Below are 9942 nucleotides of genomic sequence, written 5' to 3' on the forward strand. Positions count from 1 at the left end.
TAGTTCTTGTCTATAATTTAGGCCATAATTTATACAAGTCTGTCATCAATCCCTTTAAAATGCTTGCATCCTGGGGGCAGCTAGGTGGTACAGTGGATAGAGCACTGGCCTTGGAGTCGGGAGTCCCTGAGTTCAAATCCAGCCTCAGACACTTAACACTTACTAGCTGTGTGACCCTGGGCAAGTCACTTAACCCCAATTGCCTCACTAAAAAAAAAAAAAATGCTTGCATCCTTCTTTGTTATTACTAAAGTATTATTTACTACCTCCTTTCAATCCCAATTTATTTTCTTTTAAAAAAGTGTTCATTTGGGACAGAGCCAAGATAGTGGGGAAAAGGCAGGAAGTCTCCCCCAAACCTTTCTGAGCAACTTTAAATAATGCCTTGAAACAAATTCTGGAATGACAGCTCACAAAAGGATGGGGCGAAAAATTTTCCAGCCCAAGGCAACTTAGAAGGAAGACAAAAAAGATCCAGTTCACTGTAGGATGACCCCCAGAAAACCAGCAGTAGACCTAGGGGGCAACTGAATCAGTGACAACAGTAGCAATTTCTGGAGTTTTCAGCCCACAGAAAGAAATGGGGTCAGACAACTGGTCAGAAAGAGATTATGGGGGTCCATTTTCTGGCATCAGGAGCAAGAATCTATTGTATTGCCCATATTTGGATCTGAGTCACAGTTCTTGGTGTCAGTCCTAGGGCAAGGAGGAGCACTAGCACATCAGAGCTTGTAACTTCAGGGCAGCAGTGACCCTGGTCATAGTTACAAGGCAGAAAAGAGTTCTTGTGGCTTGCTTCAGCAGCACATGTACTAAAATTGGAATGATACAGTGAAGATTAGCATGGCCCCTTCACAAGGATGACATGCAAATTCGTGAAGCAAAAAGAAAATATGCGTGGTCACTCACAGACCAAAGCACAGGCCAGAAGAGTAGGAAACACACTTCTCCCTAGATCATATCACCTTGGAAGAAAACAAAAACTTACAAGCCCCCAGAATTATCTCTAAAAACAGCTACACAAAAAACTTGAAGCTTGGGACAGTGCCCCCTCCACTCCAGAAGCTGAGCCCCTCTTTAGAATAGAGTTAAAAATGAAGAAATAGGCTGGGAAATGAGCAAACAGCAGAAAAAAATCTGATTATAGAAAATAACTATGATGACAGGGGAGATCAGAACACAAAATCAGAAGAAGACCAAAAAAGTCAACATTTCTACCTGTGAAGAAAGCTTCAAAGAAAAATAGGAATTGGCCATGGAAGAACTCAAAAAGGATTTTGAAAATCAAGTAAGAGAGGCCAAGGAAAAATGGGGAAGAAAAATGAGAGTGATAAAAGAAAATCATGGCGGGGGGGCAGGGGGGAGAGTCAACAACTTCGTAAAGAAGACTCCAAAAAAAAATACTGAAGAGAATAACAGAATAGGACAAATGGGGAAAGAGGCACAAAAATCCAATGAAGAGAAAAATGCCTTGAAAAGTAGAATTGGCCAAATGGAAAAGCAAGGACAAAAAATTACTGAATCACTAAAGAAATTAATTCCTTGAAAATTAGAATTGGGCAAGTGAAAGCTAATGACTTTATGAGACATCAAGAAACAATCAAAATTGAAAGAATGAAAAAAATAGAAGAAAATCTGAAATATCTCAATGAAAAAACAACTGACTTGGAAATTAGATCCATGAGAGATCATTTAAGAATTATTGGACTGGGGCAGCTAGGTGGCACAGTGGATAAAGCACCGCCTTGGATTCAGAGGACCTGAGTTCAAATCCGGCCTCAGACACTTGACACTTACTAGCTATGTGGCCCTGGACAAGTCATTTAACCCTCATTGCCCTAAAAAAAATATTGTTATTATTGGACTAACTGAAAGCCATAATTAAAAAATAACCTAGACATTTTCATAAAATTATCGAGTAAAACTGCCCCAATATTCTAGAACCAGAGAGGAAAATAGAAATTGAATGAATCCATCCATCACCTCCTGAAAGAGATCTCAGAAGGAAAACTCTCAGAAATATTATGGACAAATTCCGGAGTTCAAGGTCAAGAGAGTATATTACAAGTAACTGGAAAGAAACAATACAAATATTATGGAGCTACAGTCAGCATACCACAAGATTTAGCAGTTTCTACACTAAAAGATCAGAAAGTTTGGAACATGATATTCTGGAGGACAAAAGATCTGGGATTACAACTAAGAATCACCTTCCCAGCAAAACTGAGCATACTTCAGGGCAAATAAGAAATGAATATTCAATGAAATAGAAGACTTTCTAAAACTTAAATCAAAGAAAAACATCTTGTAGTCACTGATGGTCTTTGGTCCAACTTGTTGTCAAATAAGAGCCTGGATGAATTCTACAAGAAATACGGAGAAATTCAACTTTGGAGGAGTTTGGAAGTTGATCAAACAAAAAAATTACAAGAGAAAATGTATTTGGAATAAATGAGTGAATCAACCCACATTTATTAAGTATTTATTATGTGTTAGGCACTGTGCTAGGCACTGGGGTTACAGAGGAGAAAAATTAGTGAAAAAGGCCAATCTGACTCATAGAAACATGCATTAAATTCAATAAATACTTATAAAACACTCAAAAATGAGCAATTTCAATCATTCCTGATGAAAAGACCAGAGATGAACAGAAAATTTTGTTTTCAAATATAATACTAAAGAGAAGCATAAAAAAGTAAACAGGAAAGAGAAATCATAAGGAATTCAATAAAGTTAAAGGGAAAGGTAAAATGGGGTAAATCATCTGACATAAAAGAAGCACAAAGAGCTTTTATAGTAAAAGAGAAGATGGGGAATGTGGCGGGGGGGGGGGGGGGAAGCATGCGAACCTTTCATCAGAATTGGCTCAAAGAGGGATAACATACACATTCAGCTGGATATAGAAATCTACCTTACCATACAGGAGAGTAGGAGGGGAAGTAGATAAGAGAAGAGGAGTAGGAGGGTGGTAGTAATAGAAGAAAGGGTTGATTGAGGGATGTAAAATTCAAAAGCAAAATACCTTTGAGAATGGACAGGAGGAAAAGAGAGAGACAATAGGATAAACAGGCGGGAAATGGGATGGAGGGAAACACATAGTAATCATGACTGTGGGTGGGAAAAAACATATATACCCTTTGACCTAGAAATACCACTACTAGATCTGTATCCCAAAGAGATTTTTTTAAAAAAGGAAAAGGACCCCTATGTCCCAAAATAGTTATAGCAGCCCTTTAATGGTGGCAAAGAGTTGGAAACTGATGATTGGAAATTGATATCCATCAAGTAGAGAATCAAGTTGTTGTATATGATTGTGATGGAATACTATTGTGCTATAAGAAATGACAAGAAGGATTTTCTCAAAAAAAAGCCTGGGAAGACTTAAATGAATTGATGCAAAGTGAAATGAGCAGAACCAAAAGAATATTTTATATAGTAACAGCAATATTATCTGATAATCAATTATGAATGACAGCTAGTCTCAGCAATACAACCATCCAAGACAATTATGAGGGACTTATGATGAAAAACATTATCCATTTCCAGAGAAAGAACTGATAGATATGGACCTGTGGGTGCCTGTGGGGCCCAGGAGTATGATTTTCCTGAGTACTGCTTCCCAGAAATTTTGATTCCCTGAAATTATGGATTGCCCACCTGTGTTTTGAGAAAACTTTAGCATGTGGTTTTCTGGAGACACCACCATAAGAAGTGAATGAATTATAGATCTGACTTTAGGGGTAGGAAGGAAGCTGAAACACAGAGAGGTCATAGACCTTGCTTGCCCATTGTCACAAATCTTGGAAGTACCTGAGTTGGAATCAGAACCCAGGCCAGTAGTGTCTGAGATTTCATAGAACTATGTTTTGAAGTATTCTGGGAAAAACCTTTGGATTTCTTGGCTGTACTCTTCAGTATGGATGAATAGCTCATTGTGCCTTTTAATGCATTGATGGTGTTGTCATGTGTTCTGGACCATCAATGGAGCCTAAAATTCAGAATTCTTTTTTTTTCTTTTTTTTTTTTTTGGTGGGGTGAGGGTTAAGTGACTTGCCCAGGGTCACACGGACAATTCAGAATTCTGACATTGTCTTTGCAGAAAATCTTAGCTGACATTTTTATGCTATCCAAAGAGGTGACATTATAATTGCCAAAAGTTCAAGTGACCCTAAATAAAATATTTGTAAAAGAGTAATTGGTTTGGAAGGAGATAAAGTCTTCATACACAGTCCATCAGATTACCTTACAAACCATAGTTATGTACCAAGAGGTCATGTTTAGATAGAGGGGGATAATCTCCAGAATTCTATAGATTCCAGGTAATATGGACCTATTCCATATGGACTAATCAGAGGATGTATTTGTTTAAAGATTTGGCCTCTGAATGACTTTGGATTTATATGTGACAGCCCCAATGGCCACAGATTTTCTGATGAGTAGACAGCATTTAGCCAACCAAATCACTTCATTATCATATCATGTTCCTCAAGAAACATTTTACTAAGTCACTGAAATCATGTATTTATAAATAAAATATTTGATACTGAATTTTATTTTCAAATAGGAGCCAAACGGAAGGGAGTCTAATCTTTTACTGAAGTTTTACACATACAACACATACTTTCCTCTCCCTTCTGTATTGCTCTCCTTCTCCTCCTCACTCCTCTCCCCTCCCTTTTCCACCCCCACTGGAAATAAAAATTTGTAATTTAAAAGAAGAAAAGATCAAAGCCATCCTGGTATTTTGTCTGACCTAAATAGCTGGATATTTGGATCACTGACTTAGTCCTTTTACTTTTCAGTTGGACTTTGTGTGTTCTATAGACCCAGACAAAGAAATTTTATTCTTCCTTCTCAATTATGCTTTGGTTTGGCTACACTAATCATGAGGGTGGTGACCATTTATTTTAAATTACAAGTCAAATCTGGCTACAACAGAAACTTCCCATAATAAAGATTGCCAAGTCCCAGGTTTGGCCCACTCACTCAACAAAAAGAACAAAGGAATTTCAACAATCCTTTGGGATTCTTGAAAATTAGCTCTGACCTGTGTTACATACAGAACACTAAATATATAGAAACATAAAACTGTTTAACAGCTACAGTAACATCTATGAAATTCACAATTATAAAGTAAGAAATAGGACAGGAAAATATTGGTTTCAAGATACCAATAACATTGTATTCCAAATACAGAAATAGTCAGGAATGCTATGTTTTTATAATTTAAAAAAATATATAATCCCATTTAAAATGATTTATTGAAACCATAAATACCCCTTACCTAAATTGCATGATTGGATTGGTTCTCTGTACTAAACCATTATGAAGTACTGGTTAGTTCCTGACTAAAAGAGACTATTTCCTCACCTTAAAGAAGGGAAAAACCAGCCAGAAAGCCCTTTGTTTAACTTTATATATAGTTAGAATCTGATTCTATTCTTATAACTAAACTGAATTCCTCATGTTGCAGTTTATACCCATTTCTTTTTTTCAGAATGGAAGGGATGGGGGGGGGTGGCTAGATAGCACAGCGGATAAAGCCCCGGATTCAGGAGTACCTGAGTTCAAATCCGGCCTTGGACACTTGACACTTACTAGCTGTATGACCCTGGGCAAGTCACTTAACCCCCATTGCCCCGCAAAAAAAACAAAACAAAACAAAACAAAACAGAATGGAAGGGATGGATATTATTAATAAAATAAATACCTCATACTTATAAAGTGGGTGAAAAAAGAACTGATGGAGTCTGAATGCAGATTGACGCATTATTTTCCTTTACTTTCTTTATTTTTCTTATTTGATTTTTGTCTATGTTTTCTTTCACAACATGACTAATATGGAAAAATGTTTTGCATGACTGCACACATATAACCCATATCAAATTGTTTGCCTTCTCAGTGATCGAAGGGAGGGAAGAATAGGAGAAAGAATTTGAAACTCAAAAATTTTAAGAAATGAATGTTAAAATTGTTTTTACATGTAATTGGGGAAAATCAAATATAAGATTATTAAACATTTAAGAATTTGGGGCAGCTAGGTGGCACAGTGGCTAGAGCACCGGCCCCAGAGTCAGGAGGACCTGAGTTCAAATCCAACCTCAGACACTTGACACTTAACCCCAATTGCCTCACCAAAAAAAAAAGTAAGAATTTATTTGACATTTTTTTTAAACAGTCATCATTTCCCAACCCCACAGCTCTGCCCTCGTCCAATATAATACCTTGACCCAAGAAAGAAATATAGTTAAGTGAAACAAACCAACATGTAGATTACATCTGAGTGTGCCTCTAATGGGAAGACAGAGACATTTCATTCTTAATCTGAATTCTAGTGCTTCATTGTGTTTTCTTTTACATTTTTACAGTTATTATGTACATATTGTTTGTTTGTTTTCTGTGAGGCACTTGGGGTTAAGTGACTTGCCCAGGGTCACTCAGCTATTAAGTGTCAAGTGTCTGAGGTCAGATTTGAACTCTGGTCCTCCTGACTCCAGGACCAGTGCTCTATCCACTGCGCCACCTAGCTGCCCCTATTATGTACATTTTTCATTTGCTCCTATACAATTTACACTGTCTGATCTATTCCCATTCCTATTGTGTTTAAATTGAAACTACATGAAAAGGTCTAAATAAGTCTTTTAAGCATAACATTATGAATGAATAAAACCAATAACACTAAAACAATCAGTCTTGAAGTCTATAAATCCTTCCCAGATCAAGAAGTCAAAATTCAAGAGTTTACAGAAACACAGTTCAGGTGATCAGATCCTCCTCCTGCCACAGGGAGGGAGTTGCGTTGTAGCAAACCTGTTGGTACAGCTAGTAATTGTTTTAGAGTTAATAATACTCAGTAAATAATAATAACAATAATAATAATAAACATTTACATAATGGTTTAAGGTATTCAAAGCATTTTACATTTATTATCTCTTTTGATACTTGAATTGCCAAATAGGATAACCTTGAAAAGTTAAGTCAACATGTTAGTTTACATAATTGTACTTCAAACAAGCTAAATAGTTTGGTGCTGATTTATGTTTTGTTAAATACATATGTACACACCAGATATTCCTCCCTTCCCTTGAACTTTGTGATAAAACTTTAAAGAAGGCAACAATGGAGACTACAGCAGGGAAGGCCAGAACATAAGCAATTTATTCAAATCATAGGGTTAAACTAAATAGAGATACTGAGACAACTGTAGGAAAGTATATTTGAACGATGAGTGTGATTTTATTTTTTATAACTAAGCCTCAAAGCTACCAAGCCATCAAGAACTTCAAAACACAAATGCTAAATATTTAATTTAGTTTGAAACTGTGAAGATGATTTATGTTTCAAGTGAAGCATTTGTCTTTTATTTTATTTCAAAGAATGAGTTCAGCTACCTTGAACTGAAAAGGTCAGAAAAATGGCTGTATAAACTAGATATTATTACTGTGACTTTATCTATTTATCTTTGGAATGATGCCTGTTTGCCATAACACCTGAAATGTGTGGGGTTTTTTCCTCCTGTGATACAACTGTCAGTACTAGAGACAATATAACTTCAGAAGAGCACATTGTATACTAATCTGTCTCGTGCATCAGCAAAATTGCCAACTAAATTCAGATCCTAGAATTTTTTTATTGTTGGTGATGATGTATGAAGTACAAAGCAACACAGCTTGATTGCCTGAACAACAGTTAAGTCTCAGTGCACAGTTGGAAAGAAAAAATAGTAGTGTTTGATTTAACAGGGAATTTGATAAGAAAGTCATTGAAAGTTAATAAATATGATTCTCCAAGTAGCCTGAGAGGATCTCACTTTTTTTGCCTCTTTGAATAATGCTTGGACTGGGACTGTTGGACCAATTTCCATAATGAAAGTATGATTCCCTCCAGGATCATCTTGATATCTTTGTGACAAAGGGAAAGAATAAAAGAGACACTGGTTATATTTACCGTCTCTTCCTTTCATTAAGAATTCTAGGATCACTAAATGAGCATCACTGGGGTGTTAAAAGACATGGAGTCACAACCTTAACAGCAGGTTCTGATCAAAGAGTATAGGAAGTATGACAGTATTGGGGATGTTCAGATTCTGAGGAGACTGTGCCCTGCTATGAATCATGCCAACTCTTATTATCCATAAACCAGGCAGGCCATTGACTTCCTGGCTTTCTTTAGTTACTGGCATGAGAGAATAATAGCCCCTCCCTTTCCTCCATTCTTTTTTAAAGTATCAGGGAATTTTTCCAGAGGGGGAAAAAAGATCAGGAAGAAAAAGGAACTTGAAAGAGGAAAAGAGATAGAAATTATTCCCTTACTGGAAATAGGACAGTTTTAACTGTTTCATAATATCCTATGTACAATAAGCTACAGTGATCACATGCTGGGAATTTAAGTCAATATGAGTACAGAGTAAAGTGACTAAAAGAGTGAATATTTCAAGAGGTAGAGCTGAAGTCAAAATTCAATTGTAATAATTTCTGTATTTTAATATTTCATTTCCCCCTTCTAGACTAGAATTCAAAGAATCAGTAGCATTTCAAGAAAGTGGAAAGCTTTTGAATCCAAAGTGAAATGCAGGGACTGTTTTTCTTCTCTTTATATTCCTAGTACAAAGCACAGGGCCTAGCACAGTTTAATTAACACCCATTGACTGACTGACTGAAGGGAGTTCCACTGTGAGCAACTCAGTAATTTTGAGGTTTAGAGTACCCTTTGTTATCCCCAGAGAGGATCTTGCAACCTGAAAGTCAACTAATCCCATGACAGACAGAGAAGAACACCTTCAGTAGATGTCACTTTATGACATGGGTTGTTGTCTACGTGGCAATCCATACAAGCCAGCACCAAACTTGGCTCCTATCATAATTTCCCCAAACTTTCTTGTCCAAAACACTCTCTCCTGAAAGGGAGGGACCAGAGTTGAGGCCTTATGCTGCTTTCTTGACATTTTATTTTTCACTAACATTGGTAGAGGAGTATTTGGAATTGCTTGAATTCTTGAGGATTTCTACAAAAATTATTAGAATCTTAAAGAGGATTTTCTGACCCCTAAAAGAAGTTGGCTCTGATATCATGGCATCTCAACTGTGATGAAATAATGGGATTTAGCAGATACTCAAAGACCCACCTGGAGATTAATCTTGACTAATTGAATCAAGTAAGAGTGATTGACTGCTGATTAGCCTACTTCAAGTTAACTGGATTGTAATCACACCTGGCTAGCCCTTAAGAAGGTATTGTTCTCAGAAGCTAGACTGTGAACTCAACTTGAGAACACCTTAAAAACCAATGGATTTGGATGATGCCAACCAATCAGCTTGAAGCAGTGTGTAAGGACTGCCTCTGTTCCAGACCTATAAAAAGCTTCCACAATCAGCTTGCTGGAGGGTTCCTGATTAAAGCAGGCTTGTGGCAGAGGACTTGAGGAAGAACCCGACCAGGCTGGAACTCTAGGCTAGATAGGCTTTTTCATAATTTTCTGAACTCCTTGTGAATACCTGTATGCTTTAATAAATGTTTAATGCCCAAAGACTGGTTCTGAAGCTCCTAATTTAAGGCGACCACAATTCAGATTTTAAACATCACACAACCCTAAGTTTTATTTATAAAGACAAAAAATCAAAGCTTTTGGGGTCCCCTATTTCAACACTCTCCTACATGCATTATTTCCCTGTTAGAATGTAAGGGTTTTGAGGACATGGACTACCTTACTTGTTTATATTTGTTTTCACAATGCTTACAACAGGGCCTGGTTCATAGCAAGGTTTCAGATATCAGTGCATGGTACATAAGAAAGCATTAACAAATGATTTCATTTATTCATTCATTTGTTCCTGACTGGTTGGTCTTCTAAAGCTAGAGTCATTTTTTTATTATTATTGCTCATGTCTTTTCTGACTAAAATTCACCGAAATAGGGTAGATATGTGCCAGAGATTGAATAAAA

General features: G+C 36.8%; 1 non-coding gene and 1 pseudogene across 1 annotated transcript; both read left to right on the forward strand.

Moving 5' to 3' along the window:
- The first annotated feature begins 792 nt into the window (after positions 1-792).
- Positions 793-895, forward strand: LOC122737601. Its single transcript, XR_006354421.1, has one exon. It is a non-coding gene; the product is annotated as a U6 spliceosomal RNA (small nuclear RNA).
- A 2963-nt stretch (positions 896-3858) lies between these two features.
- LOC122734572 lies at positions 3859-4440 on the forward strand (annotated as a pseudogene).
- The last annotated feature ends 5502 nt before the right edge of the window (positions 4441-9942 follow it).

The sequence above is a fragment of the Dromiciops gliroides genome, chromosome 1 (genome assembly GCF_019393635.1).
Source record: "Dromiciops gliroides isolate mDroGli1 chromosome 1, mDroGli1.pri, whole genome shotgun sequence".
Lineage (NCBI taxonomy): Eukaryota > Metazoa > Chordata > Mammalia > Microbiotheria > Microbiotheriidae > Dromiciops > Dromiciops gliroides.